Source organism: Mesoplodon mirus, assembly GCF_964341445.2.
Source record: "Mesoplodon mirus genome assembly, chromosome: 13".
In the NCBI taxonomy this organism is placed as follows: domain Eukaryota; kingdom Metazoa; phylum Chordata; class Mammalia; order Artiodactyla; family Ziphiidae; genus Mesoplodon; species Mesoplodon mirus.
In genome coordinates this window covers 67,276,915-67,304,392 of record NC_138989.1, presented here as the reverse complement: position 1 = coordinate 67,304,392, position 27,478 = coordinate 67,276,915, and positions in this window count along the sequence as shown.

The following is a 27,478-nucleotide window of genomic DNA, read 5'->3' as shown; positions in this document are numbered from 1 at the left end:
CATATATATATAGAGAGAGATATATAGATATAGATATATATAGAGAGAATATATATATATTCTTTTCCATTACGGTTTATTACAGAATATTGAATATAGTTCCCTATGCTATACAGTAGGACTTTGTTGTTTATCTGTTTTATATATAGTAGTTTGTTAATCCCAAGTTCCTAAATGACTACCTTCTTCAAGTTCTGTCATATTTGAAAATGTCTGTCATTGTTTATTTACTTTCGCAGTTTATCTGGGTGTAACATTTTTTTCTTTCCCTGAGGACTTTCTAATCATTGCTTTAATCGTTACTGAAATGCTTTCTAACATCAACTAATACCATGGAGAAGTGTGATATGTGAAGCTGGCCTGTGTGCCAAACTTGATTTTATGGATTCTTAAAAGTTAGATGATTAGGGTTTTGCTGCTCTGATAGGTTAGAAATAATATCTTATTAGTAGTAGTATTGATGGACGTGTCCCTTATTATTCCTTTTATTATTTTATTATGTGTATATATTAATATTATATAATACATGTTATATATAATTATATATTATGTGTAATTAATATATTTTATATATTTGCTTGCTATTAAAAACAAATTTGACCATCTTTTCATGTGTTAAACCCTTTTAATTTGCTTTTCTGTGAGCTGGTTGCTCATGACCTTTGTCCATTTTTCTATTGGTTTGTATGTCTTTCTCTTGATGATTTCTAGAAGTTCTATCAGAGAGATTAGGCCCTTGCAGATCAAGACATGCCTCCTCCAGCAAACTTCACTTGAGTTATATACTAAGAGAGACTAAGAGTGCCAGCAAAGTAGCAGACGCAAAAGGGGTTTAACTTGGGGGACATGACATGAGATAAACTACAGCAAAGGAAGGAAAGGGTTAGCCACCCATATGCTTGGTACTTCTTATCTGGGATCTGTGAAGACTTTAGCTTGTGAGGGCAGAATTCACTGTGTCCTGAACATGGTACTCTGAGCCTGCCAGTTCCATAGCCCCCTTAAGAGGGAGAGGCCAAAGCAATCATTTGCCTCTAAAGCCAGGTAACACCCTCCACCCCCTACAAAACTGGGCACCTGACTCCAAAAGCAGCCCTCTGAGGGCTTCCCTGCTGGTCCACTGGGCAAGACTCCGTGTTCCCAATGCATGGGGCCCGGGTTCAATCCCTAGTCGGGGAACTAGATCCCACATGCATGCCACAACTAAGAGTTCACATGCCACAACTGAGATACCTCGAGCCACAACTGAGACCTGGCACAGACAAAATCAATAAATAAAATTTTAAAAATAAAACAAACAAAAAAAACAGCCCTCTGAAGTCTGGCAAACTTTACTCAACAGAGATGGCTGATACTGGCTGGTGACTAACTGAACCAATTAGATTCTTTCATAATGAGCCTGTTCATGATACACACAAAGAGGGAGATAGACACAGAGCAGAAGTAGAGAAGCATATGGTGAGAAGGACAGCAGAAGCAAATAGAAGCAGAGAGAGACAGAGAGTATAGCTGAGATGTGAGTACGGTATTGACGTTAGGGGTGGGAACAGCCAAATGACCAGACCCACGCAGGCAGTCACTGAGCCCTGTGGTCAGGAGAGCTGCTCTGCACCCTGAACTGTGTTCCCAGTCCGTGGAGTCAGGCTAAGTGACAGGTATTTGTCAAAATATATCAAATGGTAAATTTAAGATTTATGCATTTCATTGTATATAAATTTTACCTCAAAAGAGAACAAAAGAACCATAAACAAATATTAAACTCTAATAATATTCAGCTGAAGTGTTTGGGCTGATGGGTTCTGATGCCTGCCATTTAATTCAAAATGCATCAAAAAGAAGATGGTGTGACATACGGAAAAAGAGGAGCAGATAGGTGGATAGATATGTGGTAAAGGTACTGCACTAAAATGTAAATGGTGGAACCTGAGTGGTAGGTATATGGATGTTCACTATAAAATTCTTCAAACTTTTTTGTATTTTGAAAATGTCTGTCATAAAACCTTATAGACAAAAGCTTTGGGGAATGGCTAACTCATGGAAAATAAATAGTCAATTATGTCGAAATGAATCAACAGAGAAAGAAAAGAAAACAGCACAGAAATTAAATGAAAGAGAGAGCCAAAAAAAAAAAAAGTGCTGGGTTCAGAGTGAATAGGCCTCAATTTTCAAAGAACAAAGATTGGGAGCCATGAGGAGAGAGCAATCAAAGGAAATGTGTAGGTCTTAATAAAATTACATCTATACAGAAAAAGCACAATTTAGAAATACATAAAAGTAGTAAAAGGAAAAACATTAAAGTCACAGTTGGTATGGCCCTGAGAGAGAAGAAACTGGATGTGATTTTAGTACAAGAAATAAAGCTTAGTACCTAGAGAGGATTTTATTATACATAAAGGGAGTGGGTTTTAGGCATCTTCCCACAAGTCAGTAATAGGGAAAGGGAATCACGTAGAGGTAGAATTTCGTTTAATATACAAAATGAGGATGTTTAGAAGAAAGAGAATCTCAGTTGCCAGATGTATATTTATAATGCTGCATATGAATGGGAGCCTGGGAATAATAATAAAATGTGTAACTGCCTCCCAAAAGTCATCTTTCCTCCATACAAGAATATTTCAATTGCATGTTTAAAAAAGGCAGACACGTGAGAAGCCATCAGAAATCAATCTATAATAAACAGGGTCTCTGGGCAGAGTTTGAGAAGGCTAATTGAAGAACTCATGACAGCTGGGCTACCCATCGAGTCAGAAACTGAACACATTTCTGCTGTTTACTAATGATGTATTCAATAAATATTTGGGCAGAAAGGGCACCTATGAAGCTACAAATATAATTAGAAATCTTCTAAGGTTTTGTGTCCTGATCTGTAAAATGGAAACAGTTCTCAAGTGTCTGACTCATTATAAGTCCTCAATAAGTGTTCCTACTGATTTGTGAGAATACATGAATAAAGATGTTTACTTACATACACATGCTTGGAACTCCAGAAAGGGAAGTAGATTGGTAGAATTTTCTGGATTGTGAAAGAGAAAGAAAGATAAGAGACTATAAAGTATAAGGTGTAGGATAAAGTTTTCTTGAACATTCCATAGTCGTTGCTGAAAATTATTCAATATATAGTAAATTTGGTAGAATTTAGACTGAGCTAGATTTTATTAGATGAAGAAGGAATTTTTTTGGTGACCAAAAGAATGATGGAAGGAAGAGAGCTCCAAATGTCCTTCAAGATTTGAAAGAGTTGTGATACATGTTAAAATGGGCACAACTGAGGGAAAAATTAAATTCACATGTTTGCTTGCTAGTTAGAAAGTGCCATAGGCTCGTTGTTAAAAATTCAAATAATACCAAAATGTATAAGGCAGAAAGCCAAGGTCTCCACCTTCAGTTAGATTAATGAGAATTTTAAAATAAAAGTAAATACTCCTCCTCCAACTCCCGGGACAGCTTTTAATCCATGAATTGGTCACTCCAATTTTAATCCATGAAATAGATGTACCAATTCAATCAGATTTCTGGGCTGGGGCCCAAGCCTCAGTAGTTAAATCTTCCCAGCTGATTCCAATGTGTAGCAATTGGAGAACCAGGTTTTGAGAGCTATGGTTCTCCAAGGGTAGGCCTCAAATCAGCAGCATCAGCAACACCTGGAACTCGTTAGAAATGCAAATTTTGGGCCCCCAGGCCCACTATAACAGGTGTTCTGAGACCAGTTTCCAGAATTGGGTGGGGAGGGTAAGCGTTCCCCCCATACCAACAAGGAGCCATTCTCCAGACACCTGTTGGGCATCCTAGCATTCAACTCAATCTGATACCATCTACCCAAAGACAGCGCCAGATTCTACAGGTTCAGGGCCCAGTCCCACAAGACTGAGCACCCTAGCACCACCACCATTTCAGACACCCAGTTGCAGGATCAGTTTGTTACCCGTACTTCTGACCAACTGGTTACACATCAGAGGTTCCCACGACCCCCTCCTTAGTTTTGATTGATTTGCTAGAGCAACTCACAAAACTGAGAGAAACATTTTACTTACTGGTTTATCATAAAAGAATGTGTCTCAGGAACATCCAGATAGAAGAGGCGTACAGGGCAAGGTATGTGAGAAGCATCACCCCCTCCAAGTCACGTATTCACCAGCTAGGACACTCTCCAAACCCTCTCCCCTTTGGGCTTTTATAGAGGCTTCATTACACAGGCATGCTTGATTAAGTGATTGGCCAATAGCGATTGATTCAACCTCCAGGCCCTCCCCACTCCCCGAAGGTCAGGGGGTGGGAATGAAGGTTCCAACCCTCCAATCACAGGGTTAGCTCTGCAGGCAACCAGCCCGATCCTCAGGTTACCTGGGGTCATTCCAAAAGTCACCTTATTAACATAACAAAAGACATTTTACCACTCTCATCACTTGAGAGATTCCAAGGGTTTCAGGAGCTTTGTGCCAGAAAAGACCAAATGATATTTACAGTTTAAGGGTGTAACCTGTATGATAAGCAAGCATCATTTGTGATATAATTAAAACACAACTTTTTTTTTTTTTTTTTTTTTTTTGCGGTACGCGGGCCGCTCACTTCTGTGCCCTCTCCCGCTGAGGAGCACAGGCTCCGGATGCGCAGGCCCAGCGTCCATGGCTCACGGGCCCAGCCGCTCTGCGGCATGTGGGATCTTCCCGGACCGGGGCACGAACCCGTGTCCCCTGCATCGGCAGGTGGACTCTCAACCACTGCGCCACCGGGGAAGCCCAAAACACAACTTTATTCTATCTTTCACTTCCCCTTTAAAATGTAGGAGTACATTTCACCTGTTCCTAGATGGGAATATGGTCAGATCCTTCTGCTCGCTCTGAGGCAGAATCTCCCAATTCAGAAATTATAAGACACCTTCAAGGTGAGACTTCCCCGTTACCCTCCCAGACCCGTGGGAGGTGGCATGCTGTCCCCCATGGACGGGCACATGGGGAGAGAAGAGGGGAAGGGATAAGGAGGGGCAAGAAGCTTTCCTTGTGACTGAGAGCTTCCGCTCTCCTGGCCGGTAGGTGGACGTTTAGAGCCACTTCTTCCCTCACAGGTGCTTTCTTGAACCCACTGGAGGCCACTCTGCCGGCCCCTCTGGCCACACTCCCACGACCTGGGCCCTGCCTTCTGCTCCTCTGGGCACTGTTCCCCATCACCCATGGCCCTGTGTGACTCCACACGACTCCATCAGGGCATCTTCAGTCTCTCCTTACCTTCGCCAGGGACAGGGCAGGATTATAAATAGCATGAGGTCAACAAACCTCTGACCCCCCAGGAAGTCTTCATGCCCCCTTAGTCCCCCAAGTCCCCAGGAGTGCAGGTAGTCCACCTACCCTACTGTTCCTGGTCCTCTGTGGCTTCTTCAGGCATAAATCAGGTCCCCCCAAGTCAGCTCTCCCCCAACTGCAGGGACACATATCAAGCTCTCTGAATGGTCCCCTGGGAGTCACCTGCCCCCACTGGACCTCCGAGCGTGTGGCGATTCACATCATGGCAACAGTCCTCACTCAAGAAAATTCTCCTAAAACTGACACAACATTGTAATTTAACTATACTTCGATATTTTTTAAGTAATAAAATAAATTCCCTCACACATTCTCTGTCCTCTTGCCTCTCCACTCTTTTTATTATCTTAAAACTGGTGAGAGTTCAAGACATCTTGAACCAGGTTGGGGACATTTTCTTTGTAAATTGTCCATGTGGTGATTTGGTTTTGGAATATAATATGTATCATGGCTTGAGGGCTGTATAGAAACTTCCATTTTAACATCCTGTTACATAAGGAGGTTCTCATGTGATCCAAAATAACCCGGTGAGGTGTGTGTCATGATTGCCATTATTGTCCAAGGTCACACATCAAAAAGAAGCAAGGAAGAGACATGGACTCAGATCTTCCAGCTCCAAACTGTGCTCTTTCGACTACCCCATGAGATGGAGCGAATTTGCTGAAATAGAAACTAGAGATGAGACATGAATATGTGTAAATATCATTTATTAAGGCTGAGGTCCAGCTTGAACTGACAGCCCCATGAGCACAGAACTGGAACAAGAGTACTCCTCAAACATATTCAAGAACCAGAAAATGTAAATAAAATGGCATCTTAGTTAAGCTTCCTTTGACTAGAAATAGTAAAGGCCAACACTTGAAATAAATGGCTATGTTCACTACCTTGGTCGTGCTGGTGGTTTATACATATGTTGAAACTTAGTAAGTTATCACTTTTAAATATGTACAGTTTATTGTATGTCAACTTTACCTCAATGAAATTTTTTTTTAAACTCAAACAGCAAAAATAAAGTGGGTTAGCATGGGACTTCAAAGATACAATATTGGGGATAAAGACACTCTGGGGTAACAGAAACGTGAAAAGGTCAGGGGGAGAGTTAGAAGTACAAAACGCATGTTACAAAACAGGATCATGAGGCAAGAAAAAGGAGAAAGTGAAAATTTGGGGTTTAGTGTTCCTAAGATATTGATATTCAGTGTCTGTGGAAGCTTTCTTGCCTTTGTTAGGTGGTAGGAAAAGAGTTGTCAATATTTAAATATATAATATGAAACATATTTTAAAACCCTTTTAAAGATCCAATGAGATCAAGTATATATTAGCACCTTGAAAGGTATAACTGGCTAGACAAATGTCAGTGGTTATGAATAATATAAAATGTGAATAGTTAATTCAGCGTTTCCCCAGCAGACACCTTCTCTTTTCGTGTGTAATTAAATATCCTGCACATCTTTCAGGATGTGAGAACTTTTCAAAACAGTCTTGAGTCCCAGATATGGATGTATGACTATATTGCCATAAGCCTCTTTAAGCCTGGCCTCTCCACTGGCTGACTCCCTGTGTCCATCACCGGCAAGATTCCTGACTGATGCAGAAGCAGGGGGACATCTTGTGCCATAGCTGTGTCGAGTTGATTTAACTTGTCCAGCCATCTGTAACAGGGAAAACAAGCTTCCCACATGTGCGTGAAGTCAACACGTGGAGGGCTGGGGTTGGCTTCCATCCCTTCAGGGAGATGCAGGGCCTGCAGCTTCCCTCTCAGAGCAACCTTTCAAAAGGTTTGCAGACTGTTGGAACACATTTTCCAGAAATCTCTTTAACCCTTCACAAGCCACGGGCACACATCCCTTGCCTGGCTACTTCCAAGCAGGTGATGCTCAGTGGAGAGCCACGATTCTTATGTGGTATCTGCTGGCCACACTTGGCATCTTGCTCAACAGAGAAGGGGGCAACGTCGGCCTATGTCCCTAAGTGCCTAGGACATTTTCTGATACAGACTGGGGACTCAAGAAGCATTTGTGGAAGGAAGGAAGGGTGGGAGGGAGGAAGGAAAGGAGGGAGGGAGGAAGACAGAAGGCAGAAGTGAATAACTCTCCTTGGAGGAAGCCGGGGACCCTGCAGAAATGCCCATATGCAAACATGTGACAGCACTCTGGGGAATGTGGGAGTTTTGCAGGATGTTCTTCACCAACAGAGATTGAGTGCCTTGTGGGAATATGGACAAAAGGAAGGCTCCATGATTCAGGTACACTGCCCTTTCCCCCAGATTACACCTGACCTGAAGGGATGGCCAATAAGATGTAAGTAGAAGCCTACAGCATGGAGCTTCTGGGAAAATTTGTTTCCTCATTTAAACAAAAGAAAGTCTTTCCCTTTTTACTGTTCTTTGTTCTCCCCCTCTTCTTGCCCGGAATGAAACATGATTTCTTAGATGAAAGAGTCACGTTGCTCTCCTGAGAACAAAAGCCACCCACTAGGGATGGCCAAGCGGGAAGTATAATGAGGAAGACTGAGTCCCTGATAGCACTGGGGATACTTTGCATCGGTTCTAGACTGTCTTCCTTCAGACTTCTTTTTTTTTTTTTTTTTTTTTTTTTTTTTTTTTTTTGCAGTACGCGGGCCTCTCACTGTTGTGGCCTCTCCCGTTGCGGAGCACAGGCTCCGGACGCACAGGCCCAGCGGCCATGGCCCACGGGCCCAGCCGCTCCGCGGCATATGGGATCCTCCCAGACCGGGGCACGAACCCGTATCCCCTGCATCGGCAGGCGGACTCTCAACCACTGCGCCACCAGGGAGGCCCCAGACTTCTTTTTATATGAGAAAAACAAAACTTCTACCTGGTTTGTCACAATCAGGTTTGTATTATAAGCTGTTAGATGTAATTATAATTGGTGAATCAAAAGCACAACATGGACACAATCTCTCCTGGAAGCCAACCAATTTGGAGGAGAATCACAACGATGCACCCCCATGGGTCCACTCCCATGAGTTAGAGTTATTGTTGTAAATTATGGACTCTCAGATTCATAAGTAAGGGGACTAAATAAAGAACCAGACGAGGTGCTGGAAGACCCCACTAAGGTTGGCCCAACAAGGTTGTCATAGAGTCAGTCCATGCCCTGCCTGAAGGCAGGATTGGCTCTACTGAGGAGGGATGGAGCTGGTGGGATATAGATGATACAGGATATAGGAAGACAGCTTTTCAAGGAGACACTGAGAAGGGGGGAACGAGTGTTGGGGCCACCGGTTAGACTGTCTGCAGACTGGCACCAATGATTCACATTGGTTCTGGCCAACATGGCAAGATGATAAGAGATGATGGCAGAAGATGGTGTGTCATGGGCAAGAACCAAGACCTCCATGTTCCAGCAACAGCTTCCAAGCTAGAGAAGAAACAAGCTGAGATAGACAAGTGGGATTGGTTGGACTTTTAGGCGTAACTGTCAATGGCCCTGATCAGCTATTTGGAGACCAAGACACCAGGGAAATACTGCAGATGCTCTTGGCTGCCTACCCTACATGCATCCCCTTAACCTTCTTCCTCACTGCAGGGGTGAAAATGCCATTCACTCACTTTCTCAGCTTCCCCAGCAGCTGCGGAACGAGCATTTGACCCAACCATGGAACCTGAGCAGAGGTCCACTGAGGGGCTTCTCAGGAAGCTTTTCCTCCTAACTAGTGCATTCTTCTTCACTTGATGTAGGTTGGGATTGAGGCTGGGATTCAAATTAGTCTTGAATTGGGTTAAACGTGAGTTAGCAGGTGAATATAGTTTTGCTACCAGGACTTTGTCCATCTGTCAATCATCAACAAAAACTTTTTTTAAGTCACCATTTTGTAAGAAGACAGGCTTTTCTGGTGTCTGGAAAGGAAGAAACATTCTAAAAACCCTCCCAGGTGCACCCAGGTGGTTCTGGCAGTCAGAGTAGGACCAAGGAGAGCAGCAAAGTGACTCCACTGCAGAACAAGCAGGATTCATTTCACTTCTGGAAGTTGAACAGCGGCAGATGCAACTTCCTAACTGTCTGGGGTGAGTATTCCTGCTGACAGTACGCTCTCCAGGGGCTGAGGGAATGGCGTTAGGGACTGCCACCTTCTCCCCTGGGACTCTTCAGATGATTTCCATGTTCTGTTACTCCTTTCAAGTGCCTGGGACCCACCCCCTATGGATAAGCCTTGATCCCTTAACTGCTGTTCTCAGCAGCCACGGGGATGCTCTGGAGAGAGAGGGGAGGGTCTTCCTCTGACCTGTGGGCCAGGCTTTCTCCTGTCATTCATTGGCCAGCACTCCTCCTGGCTCCTCTCCAGCGTTTCTATCTCCCTGACCTCAGAGCTGTCACCACTGTCAGCCCTTCACGCACTGAGGGAGGCAAGTCAGGGGGCCCCTAATGCACTTCCATGTCAGAACCAGACTTTGACAAGACCCCAGGTAGTACAGCCAGCTTGCCTTGCTCCTGGCTTGGTAGTCACACTTTTATAAGCCTGAGAGGGATTGAACTAGAAAGGACCCATCAGCAAAAATGGTTCACTACACTGTGTGGATCATAAAAGCAGTAGGTTAGACATCATTTGCAGCAGGCGGGCAGCCTCCCAGGCAAGAAGCATGTCAGAATGCAAGTGAGTTTGAGTTATTTTATCACATGCGTATCCCAGAATCCATTCCAATAAATAAAAAGGGAAGGATTTGTAAGCTAAGTTTAACTGTTGTGAGTACAAGGTTACTCAAAACACCCCTCACGTCTCTATTAAGAACAGTTTTAGAGGAGAACACTCTTTAAACAGGCCACCTTCAAACCTTCTTCGAGACCGCTTGCGTGAGGGAGGGAGTATCCCCTGTGGATGACTTATTGACTTCGTGTGTGTCAACTCAGGTCCTGCAGACTCACTGGACATCTCCCCTCTGCTCAGCACTGAGAAAGCTGCGGGGGGAACTTCACAAGAAGGGTTGCCCCCATGAACCTGAAGCTCCTTTCATGACAAGACTTTTAAGCAGAGAAGGGTAAAAGAATGACTATAGGCAGCACCCGAGGTCCAGATGGAAATTGATACGTGTGAGCGTCTGCCGACCCCCCTTGTCCCCCAACAAGCTGACCATCACCCACAATGAAGCCACTCCCTTTTTGTCACTGATGCTGCCCCCTCAGCACAGTGTGGCCTTCCTCTCCGCCTGCATCCGTAGGACCCACCTCTTCAAAGGCCACCTTGTCCATGACGTTCCCAGATACCCCCATCAGAATGAAGGGCTCTGTCCACCAGACTCTCACTGCGGGCCACTGACACCTCAAACCAGGAGCCCCTTACTACAGTTTAGTGGGCAGGAGAAGGAGAAATCAGAGGTGAATCTTTCCCAGAGCTCAGTATTCTTTTTTTTTTATTTTGATTACGCAAGTAATATATGTCTTTATTGTAAAGAAGAAAAAGAGAAACAAAGAGAGGGAGGGAGAGAAAGAAAGAAAGAAGAAAGAAAGAAAGAAAGAAAGAAAGAAAGAAAGAAAGAAAGAAAGAAAGAAAGAAAGAAAAAGAAAGAAAGAAAGAAACAAAGGGAAAGAGGAAGGGAAGGATGGATGGAGGGAGGGAGGGAGGGAGGAAACAAAACCTTTAAACACAAATAAAACTTTCTGCATTTCCACCCCCCAGAAATAACAGATATCAATATTTTGGTAAGCCTCCTTTCTAGATGTTTTCCTACATATATATAGACAAAGATAGAGGTGGAGATGTAAGTATAAATATGGAAAGAGATAAGGCTTCTATGAAAAAGAATGAAATAATACTGCACTATGCAGTTTTGTGAACTGCTTACTTCCCTTGGCAAGGGATATTGAACCTCTTTCCATGTCAAGAAATATCCTTTTAATGTTAGGCAGGTCAGCAATTCAGCCTAATGTCCACGCCATTTTCTCCATCGATTGATACAGAAAAAGAAGCTACCAAACATAAAGATCAGACTCTCTCCCGAGCTGTGCCCTCCTGGGAGAGGCTGATCATGCAGCATCGCACACAGGCAGTCTGCCAGCTCAGCACCTGTGCACAGGCCCAGCCCCCAAAATGGGGGGGGGGGGCTTGGGGCTTAATACCCAGTCTCATTCTTAACTTGCACTCACTCTGGCCTCAGCAAGGTTTGAATCAAGCAACCATGGGACAGTCTCAAAGGTCAAGGGATCTGTGCCTCATTTCTGGGCACTACACAGAAGTGTCTGCTGGGGACAGTGCAACATCTACACCAACCCGCCCTGAATCAGGGAGCAGCGTTTTAAGGAAAGCTGCCCCAAATCTTCAACATCATATTTACTGACTTCAGAGAATTCTCTGGTAAAAATATGTATATATGTCTGTTTATTTATTGTTTATTTACCCAAATTCTGTTATACATTTAGGATGTGTCTTTATTATTATTAAAAATGAATCACTGTGAGCACATTTGCCAGACTTTGTGCATGGCCATAGATATTTCCTAAAGATAAATTTCTAGAGGTAGAATTGCTGGATCAAAGAGGATCGAATTTTTAAGGCTTTTAAAATAGCCAGATTGGCCAAGGTTATATCAATTTTAGATCTGTGTTTCAAAAAGCTCAAAAGGAATGGCCTCTACCATATCCTCAGCTTCGTCACCACTTGACAAAAATAAAAGACAGGGAGGGGCCACCAACCTGCCTGTTGTCTTAATTCATAGTCCTTTGCTAGAGAGAGCAAGTATTTCTACAAATAGTTATAGGTTATTTTTCTCCCTTCTGTGAATGGTGAGTTGTTGACCTTTGCCCCTGGTCCCCTTGACGTCCCACCATGAGGACACAGGATAAGACAAAGGAAACCTGGTTTTCTCTGCTCTGAAGGCTTTGCAAGAGTCAGAAGAGAAGTTCTCCAGTCCTCAGGGTTCCCCTCCACCCCAGCCCACACCCCTAGCCTACTGCCCAAATTTGATGACAGAGGAACAGAAACATGGCTCTGGCCTGATGAAAAAGTGTTGGTCTTTTTAGTCTCAAGCTCTAGGACTTTGAAGCCACTTCACCGGAAGACAAGTCTACTCCAGTGGGCAGGCCCCTCCCAGCCACCTGCTTGCCCCTCCTCTGCCCTCTGCGCCAGGGCTTAGCCTCAGCTTCCCCCAATCACGACATCTTCACTCCTGCCACCCTAAAGTTCCCAGATACTGGGGGACCAAGAGTCAAGTTGTATGTGTGTGTGCGCACACATGTGTGTATGCCTGTATCTGTGTGTCTGTGTGTGTGTGTCTGTATCTGTGTGTCTGTGTGCATGGGTGTGTGTGTCTGTATCTGTGTGTCTGTGTCTGTGTGTGCGCATGTGTGTGTCTGTGTCTGTGTGCGTGTGTCTGTATGTCTGTGTGTGTCTGTATCTGTGTGTCTGTGTGCATGTGTGTGTGTGTCTGTATCTGTGTGTCTGTGTGTGCGTGTGTCTGTATCTGTGTGTGTCTGTGTGTGCGCATGTGTGTGTCTGTGTCTGTGTGCGTCTGTATCTGTATGTCTGTGTGTCTGTATCTGTGTGTCTGTGTGTGTGTCTGTGTGCATGGGTGTGTGTGTCTGTACCTGTGTGTGTGCATGTGTGTCTGTATCTGTGTATCTGTCTGTGTGTGTGTGCGTGTGTGTGTCTGTATCTGTGTCTGTGTGCATGGGTGTGTCTGTATCTGTGTGTCTGTGTGCATGGGTGTGTGTGTCTGTATCTGTGTGTGTGTGCGTGTGTCTGTATCTGTGTATCTGTGTGTGTGCATGTGTGTCTGTATCTGTGTGTCTGTGTGTGTGTGCGTGTGTCTGTATCTGTGTGTGTGCATGGGTGTGTGTGTCTATCTGTGTGTGTGTGCGTGTGTGTATCTGTGTATGTGTGTACACGTGTGTGTGTCTGTGTCTGTATCTGTGTGTCTGTGTGTGTGCATGGGTGTGTGTGTCTGTATCTGTGTGTCTGTGTGTGTGTGCGTGTCTGTATCTGTGTGTCTGTGTGTGCATGGGTGTGTGTGTCTGTATCTGTGTGTCTGTGTGTGTGTCTGTATCTGTGTGTCTGTGTGTGTGCATGGGTGTGTGTGTCTGTATCTGTGTGTGTGTGCGTGTGTCTGTATCTGTGTATCTGTGTGTGCACGTGTGTGTGTCTGTGTCTGTGTGTGTGTGTCTGTATCTGTGTGTCTGTGTGTGTGCATGGGTGTGTGTGTCTATCTGTGTGTGTGTATCTGTGTGTCTGTATCTGTGTGTCTGTGTGTGTGCATGGGTGTGTGTGTCTGTATCTGTGTGTGTGTGTGTGTATTCAGCAAGTGCTCACTGAGGATGCAGAGCCCTGTACCCAGTGTTCTTAGAGACACAGAGATTTTAAAAAAGAGAAGCAGCCATGGTCCTTGCCTTCAAGGAACTGACAGTCGAGCAAAGGAGATGGCCTATGTTCAGATCATAAATAATAATGACAAATATCAGCATTTTCTAGATCCCACAAGAGGTGAGGCCATTGTGCCACGGAGGCCAGCTTCAGGTCTGGAAAATTGAGGAGGGTTTCACAGAGGAAGTGGAATTTCAGCCCAGTGGAGATGGGGAAAGTCAGGCCAGGATGAAACAACAGCCTGAGTAAAGGCATAGCGGTGGGAAAGCACTTCTAGGAGCTGCTGAGTTCCATTTAGTGGAGGGTTGACAGCCTGAGGAGGAGGAACAGAAGATAAAGGTGGGCAGGAGGGCTGAGGGCAAACTCTGAGGGCCTGAATGCCAGGCCAAGGAGCAGGGAGTTTTATCAACCACATCTGAGCAAGGAAGACATAGTCAGATGTGATCGTCTATAAATTGCCCACAACTATGTTTATTCAAAGATTATACAACTAACCAAGAAAGACAAGATGTAAATTGCCTATTGTGTTTGAAAAAATAACACTAATTCTTACCATCGATGTAGGCAGACTTCTGTTTGTCTATGTATTGCACAGCATAATAATGGATATGCGTATGGTCCCACACGTGTCATTTTAACGTGGGGATATTATTCGCTTACAACCCAGAAAGCTTTATGTGTGCTCCATCTTTGTAGTTTATTGGTATAATTCTGTGAGCTGCTGTCCTCCAAGATTTCCAGGCAGAAGGAAAAGTAGGTGTTCCTTCTGCACCCAGGTCCTCAAATGCATCTGGGGAGCTTCTGCCCTCACTTCCATCCCGTTTTCAACCCCACAGGTGAGTCAAGCCAAAGCCCCCTCCTTCCTCCTCTCTCTATCTCCCGAGCTCCTCCTCCCAGCCAAAGAAGGGTCCTTATTGCCTCCCTGTGTAATGAGAAACCACCTTATATCACATCCTACCTTGTTCCCTCTTCTATTGTTCACCTGCCTAAATTCTAAACTCTAGACCTCCAGCATTGGCTCTCAGAGAACCCACAAACCCCACTTTTCTCAAAGAAGCTGGTTCTGCACATAAAAATCTTGCAAATGAAAATCACAACTGGTGTCTCTGAAGTGCACTTTGAGACCCTATCTTGGAAGCCAGGAACTGAAACTGGTCTCTACTCTTCAGCTAGATTCTGAAAAGCTACCTGTGTCATAAAGGATTGAACTTTGCCCAAAGAGAGGTCTGACCGTTACCCTTGGCCCCTGCGGAGTTCATCTCTAAGCCCTTGGAAAGTTCTGCCTTATAGGAATGTCCTTGCTTACCTGGGGGCATCAAACCACACCAGAAAGTCCAACAATGTGATTTTTGGTGAGGGCTTTGAGATAAGCACTATCAGCTCAACTTCTGAAGGAGCTGGAGCCTGAGGTCAGCCACATGGGCCATCATTGACCATGGAACCCAAACAAAAACTCCGGACACCAAGGCTCAGGTGAGCATCCCTGGCTGGCAATCCTCCACACACATTATCACACATCCTTGCCGGAAGAGTAACCCTGTCCATCACAGTGGGGGAGGATGACCAAAAGCTCCACACCTGGAATTTTCCTAGACTCTGCCCCATGTCCTCTTCCCATGGCTGATCTTAATCTGTATCCTTTCCCTGTAACAGACCATAACTGTGAGCATAACAGCTTTCAGTGAGTTCTGTGAACACCAGCGAGGGATTAAACCTGAGGATGGTCTTGGGAACCCCCTGAACTTGCACCAGGTGTCAGAAGTGAGAGCAGTCTTGAGAACTGTTTCTCTAATTCTGCACCCCCAATTCAGTAGATGCTTCAGCCTCACTGGGAAGGGAGGGCTGGAGAGCAACCAAAATTACCAGTAAGGAGAATTATACCAAATAATACATCAAAATAGTGTCCCATCACACATATTTAAAAAGAAAACGAACGCTGTGTAGCCATACCTGGTAAGTGCTCATAGTGAGGTACATACTAGGAGTAGTACTGAATTCAGAAGAGGGAACATGGTGGGTAGAAGTGGTTAGAGAAGGCTTCTTGGAGTTGGTGGGACTTGAGCTGGGATTATGAGAACATAGAGAAATTAAACAGGCAGAGTGAAGAAGAGCATTCCAGGTAGGAAGGAAAGAGTTATATCAGCTTGTCAAACTGATGTAGCATTTAGAAGTCTGGGGAGGAAAGGCTACAATGACAAATTAGGGAATTATAAGCCTTGAAAGATTCCCGATGTTACTTACCTACCTGAACTCCCTCATTAGCTGATCACTGTAAAAATCTTTTCAAAATGTCAATGGTCACCTCGTTAATTTGGAATACAGAGGCAAGGGTCCTATTCTTGATTCTTCTTTGATCTTTTCCACATGCTAAATATACATATGAAAGAGCAAACCGGCCATGAAAAAAAAGGTGTCAGTGAAGACCTCAGTGGCATCAACACACACAAGAGAGCCCTGGCACTTAAGAAGGCTGCTGTACTACCCAACTCCAGGAGGTGCCATTCACAGAGGATGAAAGTGAACTGCGCCCCCTAAATGTGTGTGATGTTCCTACCCTCGTGGGTAGGGAAAAGCATCAAGGCTGCAGGTCTAATAAGAGATTGCTGACTCTGATAAGAGGAATTACAGAACATGGACACTCATACTGAAGGCCATACCATAATTAAGGCTAAAGGACCCCCCCCCCCCCCACACACACACACACACACACACACACACACACACACCAGGTGGCAATTAGAGCTATTGAACAGTGTAACTTCGTGGAGGCACAGACACCAATGACAGCAGAGAGCTGTTGTTTAGAGGAGGTAATCAGAAGACAAAAAAATTGGGATCAAGGAGGATCCTAGCTTCTCTCTTCAGTTCAGCCTAGCGCTGAGAGCAACCATCAACCAGGGGGCTCAGTGGCACAAGAATTCAGAAGCAATAAACCTGAACTTCTCAATATTCCCACCTGTCTTAGTCAGTTCAATTGATAGAGCACCCTAGACTGGGTGGCTTATAAACAATAGAAATTTATTTCTCAAAGTTCTGGAGGCTTGGAAGTCCAAGGTCAAGTGCTGTCAGATTCCATGTCTGGTAAGAGACCTCTTCTTGGTTCATCAATGGATTTCTTCACTGTGCGCTCACATGGCAGAAGGGGCGAGAGCTCTCTAGAGTCTCTTTAATAAGGGTATGAATCCCATTCGTGAGAGCTCTGCCCTCATGACCTAATCACTTCTCAAAGGCCCCGCCTCTTAATACCATCACATTGAGGGTCAGGATTTGAACATATGAATTTTGAGGAGACATGAACATTCAGTGCATTGCACCACCCCACCTTGATATCTGGACCATTTGCCACGTGTTTCCTCAAAAACACTGTAGAAAATAGAATTTTCCCTTTCAACGTGGCTCATAACATTTTTAGGGAGATCATGAACACCCCTCTGAGAATTTGATAAAAATCCTTAACTCTTACCCCAGAAACACACACACACACACACACACACACACACACACACACAGAGTTTGTGTCAAACTCCAGACATCCTGAAGCCCATCTCTGAAACCCTGTTGCTTTCCAGAACCTAAATGTGATCTGCTACTCAGTGTAGGAAGTCCCTTCCTAATTAACACTCAGCACAGCACTTACCTCTGTCAGGAGCCTTTTTTAAAAAAAAATTTATTTATTTATTTATTTATTTATTTATGGCTGCGTTGGGTCTTCATTGCTGCATGTGGGCTTTCTCTAGTTGTGGCGAGCAGGGGCTACTCCTCTTTGTGGTGTGCGAACTTCTCGTTGCGGTGACTTCTCTTGTGGAGCACGAGCTCTAGGAGCACAGGCTTCAGTGGTTGTGGCACGTGGGCTTAGTTGCTCTGTGGCATGTGGGATCTTCCCGGACCAGGCCTCAAACCCGTGTCCTCTGCTTTGGCAGGCGGATTCTTAACCACTGCACCACCAGGGAAGCCCTGGCAGGAGCTTTTTAATTTTAACTATGGCATAGTGTCAGTGTGGTAATTTACTTTAAAAAGACTTTGAAAAGTATGAGCTATGTAATGTGTTATAGGTGATTAGTTAGCATATGAAAAGCCCTGAGCAAGAATCTACAGTTCAGAGGTGGTTACTAAGCCCCTCAGATATTGTTACTTAAATCTACTCCACAGGTTTGTTAAATAGCATAAAGGATGTTAGGAATAATTTATTTTGGTGAAATAAGTGGTATTCAAGAAATATGGTTTCTATAAAAATTATCCAGGCTCCTTGAAGACATTAATGCTAATTGAAATAAGCCAGATACAAAAGGACAAATACTGTGTGATTCCATATATTCGGTACGTAGAGCAGTTAGATTCGTAGAAACAGAAAGTAGAATCATGGTTGCCATGGGCTGGGAGATTGGGGGAGAATGTTGAGTGTTTAATGGGGTCAGAGTTTCAGTTTCAGATGATGAAAAAGTTCTGGAGAAGGATGGTGGTAATGGTTGCACAACAATGTGAATGTACTTAATGCCACGGAACTGTGGCACTTAAAAATGGTTAAAATAGTAAAATTTTATGTTATGTATACTCTACTAAAATTTTTTTTAAAAATTATCCAGGCCCTTCCATGCCTACATGAATGAAGTATAAGGATCAGGCAAGCCCAGGACCTAATATCTTTGGGAAAACCTTTAGAGAAGTCCCTGTGCTCTAAGGGACTCCAACAAGTACCTTGTGTGAAAACATTAATTCAGTGTGGATGAAATGATTTATGATGGCAAGGACAGGCAACTCTGGACTCTGAGTTTGACTTGACTCCCAAAGTCATCAGAAATCATGGCATTCACCTTGAAGTAACACTCTCGTGAAGTCAATGAGAGGAGCCTCCTCGGAGTTTCCAAGAGCAGGTTGCGTGTCTGCTTTTATGCTTGTGTATCTGGCAGAGTTTTGTCAAAGATTTGCTTTCATTGTAACATCCCACCACTAGCCAGCTTGTGGGGGACTATATTCCCCTCTAATCACCCGAAGCTGCTAGTCTTTTACCCAAAGAACCTGACAATTGCCGAACAGGCCAGATTTGCCTGAGCTGCTCCCCAAGTTCAGAACAAACTCAGGGCTTGACCTCCAGCCAAGAATGCAGCAAAACAAACAGTAGCTCAGGCCTCCACCCTGGCCCCAGTAATGCAGACAGCTGCCCAAGGGCTTCTGCTAGGAGGGGAGAAAAACCACAGAATGAATAGAGTCCAATCCTTGTCTCCACCCAGAGTCAATAAGAGAAATTATAGTCACATCAAAACATTCTAGGAACAGCTGTAATATTTTACCAGCTGTTGGGGATTATAACAAGAAAAGGAAAAATAATATCTATTTAATTAAGGAGTTTACCCAGTTATTCATCAGGAAAGATAAATGCATGCTGCAATATAAAAGATAGGTATACTGTAGATATTAAATGTTGGACTATACCATAACTAAGGTAAAACTCATAAAAATCAGAAAATTGTTAATTCTCAAAATTCAGAAGTCTTGTGTTCTAGAAGAACAAGGAGTGAAAGGGCAGTTAGCAACAATTTGCTCCAGATAGCAATTAATTTGCTCTTTCGGTTACCAGCAAATATTTAGTGAGCTTGTGCAATATACCGGACAGTTCTGAGATCACACGCAAAGATGAGGATGGCATGGTCCTTTTTTTTTTTTTTTTCTTTCCCCACAGGAGTTCATGGTTATTAAAGGGGAAGCAGAAACATAAAACAATAATTTAGCGGTTGAAGAGTTTTTCTCCCCTGAAAACAGTTCTGACACCACACGTAGTGGTTTTCCACATCAGCAGTCATCTTCTGACACCAACTGGGCGTCCTGCAATTTGATTCAATTCTGATGCTAACCACCTAGACTAACCATCAGACTCCACAGGTTGAAGGGCTCAGTCCCACAAGACCTCCCCCGCTTCAGATGACACACACGAGTGTCTGGTCCCCACACCTCTGACCAACTTGGCTACAAAGTCAGAGCTTTGGACAGCCCCTCCCAGATCTGATAATTTGCTAGATTGGCTCACAGAGCTCAGGAAAGTGCTTAACTTACATTCACTGGTTTACTATAAAGGACACAACTCAGGAACAGCCAAATGGAACAGCCTAGGGCAAGGTATGGGGGAAGGGGTGTGACACTTTTGTGCCCTCTCTTGTATGCCACCTTCCCAGCACCTAGATTTGTTCACCAACCCAGAAACTCCCTGAATCTCCTCATTCAATCATTTTTACGAAACTCACTCTCCAGCCCCCTTCCCCTTTCAAGAGGTGAGTGAGTGGGGCTGAAAGTTCCAATACTGTAATCATGGGGCCTCTTGGGTGACCAGCTCCATCCTAGAGACCCCTCCCTAAGTTACCTTATTAGCATAAGTTCAGGTGTGATGAAAGGGGCTCATCATGAAGAGCAAAAGACACTCCTACCACTCGGGAAATGTCAGGGTTTTAGTTCCTCTTTGCCAGGAACCAGGAACCAAGTCCAAATATATTTCTGTATTATACCACAGCGGTAAAATAAAATATACAAAGTGGGTTCCCTGTGGGCACTAAGAAGGACCTGGACAATTTTACTGGGGGAAACGAGTCAGGAAAAACCTCAGAAGGGAGGCTGTGGTTGCATCTTCAAAGATGACAGGTGTTCACAGGATAGACAATAGAAGAAATGACCAAGGAAACCAGGGACTAGGAATGTCCCAGCACCGCACATGGGGCCAGAGGAGGCTCGCACGGCCTACTGCAGGAGCTCTCCACTGGTCTCCTGATTCCTCTGTGGCCCACATTCTCCACCCAAAAGCCACAGGCATCTTTTTAAAACATGCATCAAATCTTATCACTATTCTGTTTTCAAGCCTCCAAGGCGCTCGGGCCCGCCTGTTCCTCTGTCCTGAGGTAACAACATTCTCCCGCTTTGTTGGCTCCATTCTAGCCTGACCAGCCCTGTACACTGCGCTGATTTCCTTGTGAGATGGCAAATCTATATGTCAACTTGACTGGCCACGGGTGTGCCCGTTATACATTCTTTCTGGGTGTGTCTGTGAGGCGTTTCCAGAAGAGACTGGCATTAGAACCGGGAGGCTCAGTGAAGAGGACTGCCCTCCCCTGTGGAGTGGGCATGATCCCATCCATGGGGGGCTTGAATAGCACAAAAGGTGGAGGAAGGAGGAATCGCCTTCTTCCTGCCTCACTGTTGAGCTGGGACATTTCGTCTCATCTCCTCCTGCCCTTGGGCTGGGATTTACACCATTGGCTCCCCAGGTCTCAGGCCTTCGGTCCTGGACTGCATGACACCCCTGGCTTTCCTGGGTCTCCAGCTCATAGACACCAGATCATGGGACTTCTCAGCCTCCATAATCACGTGAGCCCATTCATCATAATAAATCTCCTTTTATACATAAATTAATAAAAATACATAAATATATACATACACAAAAAATAGACGGTTATAGATATAGATATAGATCTTACTAGTTCTGTTCCTCTGGAGAACCCTGACTAACACACTACGTCGGCATCTTTGTGGTTGTGGTACCCTTTGGGGGCAGTGGAGAACTTGTCAATAATGCTAAGAAAGAAGGTCAAAGGTAGAGTAAAGAAGTGGTTCACAGCACAGGCTCTGATGTCAGATGGCCTTGGTTTAAGACCTCATTCTTCCTCTTGTTAGCTATGTGAAATTACTTAACTACTCTGTGCCTTTCTTTCCTCATCTGTAGAATGAATTTCCTGAACAAAAATAGTGCCGATAGTACATCACAGTTACTGAAAGAGTTAAACGAGCTGATTATTGCAAAGCATTTAATATAGTGCCCACCACATACCATAAATGTTAGATTTCTTATTTTCCTATAAAGGAAGGTGGAAGGCATTGAAGAATTTTGAGCAAGAGAGTAATAAGATCAAGTTTCCACTTTATCATACCAGTCTGACTGTGGTTGAGGGTGGAGCAGGTAGATTTCACCAGCTAGGTGACTTTTACATTCCTTTATTCGGTAAACTTTGATTTTAGACAGGCGATGTGCTAGATGCTGGGAGAGTTACCATTATCACCATATGGCTTTGGATTCAGCATCAAGTCCCTAGCCTAAACTTTTCCCAACACTTGCTAAGGTGGCCGTTTTGAAATCTTCCCCTGCAAATGGATTGGCTCAATTCTAGATGTGGGTCTTTTTTTTTTTTTTTTCTGAATATAGTCACAATTTACAATATTATATTAGTTTCACGTGTATAGATCTGGGTCTTTCTTAATTACATGGCAAAAGGAAAAGACATTGAACTGGAAGTTGAGACTAAACTCTGGTCTTCATCTGAAAACAGGGGTAGTCACTTCTACCCTGATGACCTCACAGAATTGTTGTATACACAAAATAATTGACAGGGACGGCTGAGGAAAGACAAACTCCTACTCTGGTTTGGGTGGGTTGTTGTTTTATATTTTTAATAAAAATATTATATCCATATGGACTAAAATTCAAATAGTACAATGAGGTATAAAATTAGAAATGAAAGCCTTCTGCTCTCTCCACCCTCAACCTATATTCCCTCTCCACAAAAGGGAATCATTGTTAACACCTTTTCATTTATCCTCTCTGAAAAAAATTTTTGCATGTATCTGCATTTTACATGTATACACTTTTAAGATTTTACCCAAATGGGATCATGGAGGTTTTAAAACATTAATGCTAAATTCTTTGACATTCATCCCATCCAAAAGGAGAAAATATTTCCCCTCCCTTTGAATCTGGGCTCCTTGACTGCTTGACCAATAGAATACGGTAGAAGTGATACTGTGCCAGGTTCTTGGCCCAGGACTTAAGAAACTGGAAGCTTCCACTTCCTATGTCTTGAGATGTTTGTTCTTGGAACCCAGCCCCATGCTGTGAGGAAGCTGAGAAACCACATAGGGAGGCTAAGTGTAGGTGTTCCAGGCAAGAGTCAACATCAACTGCTAGAAGTGTGAATGAGAAAACCTTCAGATGATTCCAGCTCCCAAATATCAGGTCACCCCCAGTCTTTAAGCCATGCCAGATGACTCTGGGTAGAGCAGAAACAAGCTGTCACTGTCAAACTCTAACTACTTGCAGATTTGTGAGGAAATTTAATGATTGCTGTAGTTTGAAGCCAGTAAGTTTGGGATGATTTTTATGCAGTAACAGAAAACTGGAGCACGGATCATATTTTACGCATTGTTATGAAATTACTTTTTTGCTTTTAATAAAATATCTTGGAGATCTTTCAACAAAAATACATACGTTGTTTATTTTAATGATCTAACACTTCGTTGTATGGATGTTGTGTATTAAATCAATTTCCTATTGATGGACATTTAGGTTGTTTCCAGGCTTTTTCCATTTAAAACAATACTGCAATGAGCATTTTAGCATACTTTTCTGGTATATCTGCAGGAAAATTTTCAAACAGTTAAGTGTTGGGTCAAAAGGAATCAGCATTTGAAATTTTGATAGATATCACCAAATTCCAGATCTCCTCTCTAAAATAATAAAGGCTGCATCAGTTTACACTCCTACCCAAATAAAACTGGGGTTCTCTGAGGAAAGAAGAAGAGGAGAAGCCTTCAGGGTTCCTCTGGGGCCATCCTACCTTCATAAAGCCTCAGGTGGTATATAGTTATTTCTCCAAAATTAACTAAAACTGAATTTGGTTCATACATTTTCAAGGACTATAAACTAGAATGCTCTCAATCTGAATTAAAGGAATGCAAACAAAAGAATTAATTTTAAAATACTTATTCACTTAAAACAACAGTAAAGGGCTTCCCTGGTGGCACAGTGGTTGAGAGTCCGCCTGCCGACGCAGGGGACACGGGTTCGTGCCCCGGTCCGGGAGGATCCCACATGCTGCGGAGCGGCTGGGCCCGTGAGCCATGGCCACTGAGCCTGCACATCTGGAGCCTGTGCTCTGCAACGGGAGAGGCCACAGCAGTGAGAGGCTCGCATACTGCAAAAAAAAAAAAAAAAAAAAACAGTAAAAATTTTTAAATACTTATTCACTTAAACCATTACATGCTAACACATTTTTATGAAAAAACAAAAAATAGTGAAAATAGAGACATTGTTTTTATTTTTGCAAATTAATGTCTGGCTTAATAGAAGACAGCTGGATTCTCATCTGTTCTGCACTCAATCTGCTGCAATATGTTGTTTTTGTTGAGATAAATCTTAAAAATCCAGCCTCACACAGATATGTAGATAAAAAAGGAGTATTTTAATAGCTTCTCCCAATAATTGTGGATATTCTTCTCTAATATTACACTGAAACTTGACAAGTGATATATACTTAAACATTAGCCGCCATGTTGAAATTGAAATCAACTCACTAAACTTTTCATACTCTGTTACATTAAAATCCACAGATGTATCTTGAATTTTGAATGGCTCTTTTACCCACACATGATTTTGTAGCATCATGCATTCATCATTTGAGACATTGGTTTACTAAGCTAAGCAGATCTTCTACATGTTGACATGTTTCATTATACAATATCAAAAAAAACCACACTCATTTATATCACTACCAGTCCCATCATAAAAGTCCTTAATGATTGGGAAGTTGTCAAGATCATAGTGCCCAGGCAAAAGTTTTTTGAAATTCTAACTTTTGCTTGAGATTCTGATTTTATCATTGGTGGTAAATATTGTCAGTTGTTTTCTTTAAAGTAAAAGACTCACTTTGTTCATTTTCAAGAAAATATCTGCCAAACACCCCTGTCTGAATAGCCATAGTTTGTCTGATAGTTGTTCTTGCAAGTAAAAATGATGTTCAGTTGGGTGGGGGGGCGGGCACTAGCTCGGCATGTAACACAACATCAAAAGTGCTTTTCTTTGAGACAATCATCATACTTTTGTTTGCACAAAATATTTAAAATATGTGTGCTTAATAAAATTCAGAGTTTCTCCCACTTTACCAAGTAATTCTTAGGTGCAACTGGCTTTTTTTTTTTAACTACTAACATAATTTGATGTCATTATCATAATTCATGCTAAAGTACCAGGAGTTTTATCCATCCACCACTGATTTTGCATCACCACCACTGGAAAAGTCAACACAGTAGAAAAGACAAATAACATCTTGTTATTATTATGAAAATAGTTTTGACCTTGCAGACCCCCTATAATGATCTCAGGATCCATAGAGATATGCAGACCATACTTTGAGAACCTCTAGCCTAAGCAAATCACAGTAAATCCATTTGCCTTGCTGTTGATTGGTGCACTTCAGCCAATGAGATATGAGGACTCATTGGGGGATTCTGCCAAAGTTCTCCTTACTCTTAAAAGGGGTCCCAAGACTGGAAGAGATATTTGCACATCCATGTTCATAGCAACATTATTCACAATAGCCAAGAGGTGGAAAAAAACCAAATGTCCGTTGATGGCTGAATGGATAAACAAAATATGGTATATAGACACAATAGAATATTATCCAGCCTTAAAAAGGAAAGAAATTCTGTCACATGTTACAACATGAATGCATCTTGAAGACATTATGCGAAATGAAATAAGCCAGATATAAAAACAAATGCCGTAAGATTTCACTTACATGAATTATGTAAAATAGTCAGTTTTACGGAGACAGAAAGTAGAATGGTGGTTGCCAGGAGCTGGGGGTAGGGGAAAATGGAGGACTTTTGTTTAACAGGTGTTGAGTTTTAGCTTTGCAAGATAAGTAAGTTCTCGAGTTTAGTTGCACAACAATGTGAACTTAACACTACTGAACTGTACACATAAAAAAGTTAAGATGTAAAGTTTCTGTTGTGTGTGTTTTACCACAATTAAATTTTTTAAATTTTTAAATCAAATAAAATTTTTAAGAAGGGTCTCTAGAATGGGTGGGCGGATTTCTTTTCTAGCCTTTGGTTGATGGTGTATAGAGAAGTGATACTTAAGCCATATTGCAATTCTGAGAGGTTAAACTCCAACATTTTGATAATAGCAGAGCAGAAGGATTTAATAATGGAAGAGCTTAAATCCTTGATCACATGATAGAGACTGTAAATTAACCAACCTTGGAAACTCTTACTTGCCAACCTTACTATGTAAGGTGATAAATTTTTCTTTTTGCTTAAGAAATGTTCAAACTAGGGCTTCCCTGGTGGCGCAGTGGTTGGGAATCCGCCTGCCGATGCAGGGGACGTGGGTTCGTGCCCTGGTCCAGGAAGATCCCACATGCTGTGGAGCGGCTAGGTCCGTGAGCCATGGCCACTGAGCCTGCGCGTCCGGAGCCTGTGCTCCACAACGGGAGAGGCCACAACAGTGAGAGGCCCGCGTACCGCAAAAAAAAAAAAAGAAAAGAAAAAAAGAAATGTTCAAACTAATATTACTGTCACTTGTAGATAAAATCACCCTTAGCAGTACCAAAATGAAAGTACCAGAAAGGCACAGAATGAGCGTGGCCATTCCTCTGCCCCTCACCCATGGTGTAATCTTGGAAAAATCATTTTATTGCTCCCTTCTGTCACAGTAGGAAGTTGGATTAGATGATAACAAATGACTTTCCTATTACTTTTAACAGATTTGCTATTACATATGCTAGAACTTTGGTATATCTTTAAAGTTGCTTATCCAAGTTGGTCTTTTATGGCAAAGTCAATAATAAGATTTGTTCCTGTTAGAAATAAGTACTTTCTCATGGAAGCAACTTAAACGTCCATTGATGGATGAATGGATGAAGAAGATGTGGAACATATATACAATGGAATATTACTCAGCCATAAAAAAGAACAAAATAATGACATTTTCATCAACATGGGTGGGCATAGAGATTATCATACTGAGTGAAGTAAGTCAGACAGAGAAAGACAAATATCATATGATATTGTTTATATGTGGAATCTAAAAAAATGGTACAAATGAACTTATTTACAAAACAGAAATAGAGTCATGGATGTAGAAAACAAACTTATGGTTACCAAGTGGGGAAAGGGGTGAGGGGTAAATTGGGAGATTGGGATTGACATATACACACTACTGTATTTAAAATGTAGCTAATTAGAACCTAATGTATAGCACAGGGAACTCTACTCAATACTCTGTAATGACCTATATGGGAAAAGAATCTAAAAAAGAGTGGGTATATGTATATATATAACTGAATCACTTTGCTGTCCACCTGAAACTAACACAACATTGTAAATCAACTATACTCCAAAAAAAATTAATTAATTTTAAAAAAAGAAAGAAAGAAGTACTTTCTCTTCCTGCCACTGACTTTCCTTGAAACCACTCTGAGGATTGACCTGTTTTAGGAAGCTTGAGATGACAGGTGTGGCTACCTTGTGTCAGAGTGCAAGATATGTTACTAACAGGCCTGCTACGTAGGCAGAAGTGATGAAGGTCTCTTCTCCACAAGAAATCTCAGAACTTGTGTGAGTTACAGCCCTTTATCTCCCTATTGGAAGTTCTCAGGCCTAAGTGTTGAGGGCTGTAACAAGTAGAGTGCTGGAAATGTGTGTTTAGGGAGGTCTGTGTGGGGTTAGACAGCAGTAAGACAGTTAAGGGCTGTGTAGAACTTAAAGAAAACAGTCCTTTATTGCTAGATCAAATGACTCTGGCCAACTTCACCCTAAATCATTGTTGTTTTTCAGTGGGAGATAAAGTCACTTAGCAGCGATTGCCTTTGGCTATTGTTATTATGAACCATATATTTTTTTACCTCTCAAGCAGGTGAGACCAGGGGAATTTCCAAATTGAATACTGAATTGCAGAAAATAGTGTCTTCATGGAACATTGGCCAAGGCCACTGAAATTCCACAGGAGGATACGTGATTGAGAACACTATTAAGAAGTGAGATTGTTCAAACAATTGCAATATTGTAAATGTTTGATCGTTGACAAGCTTAGCATATAGTCAAGTTTTGCTAAGAAA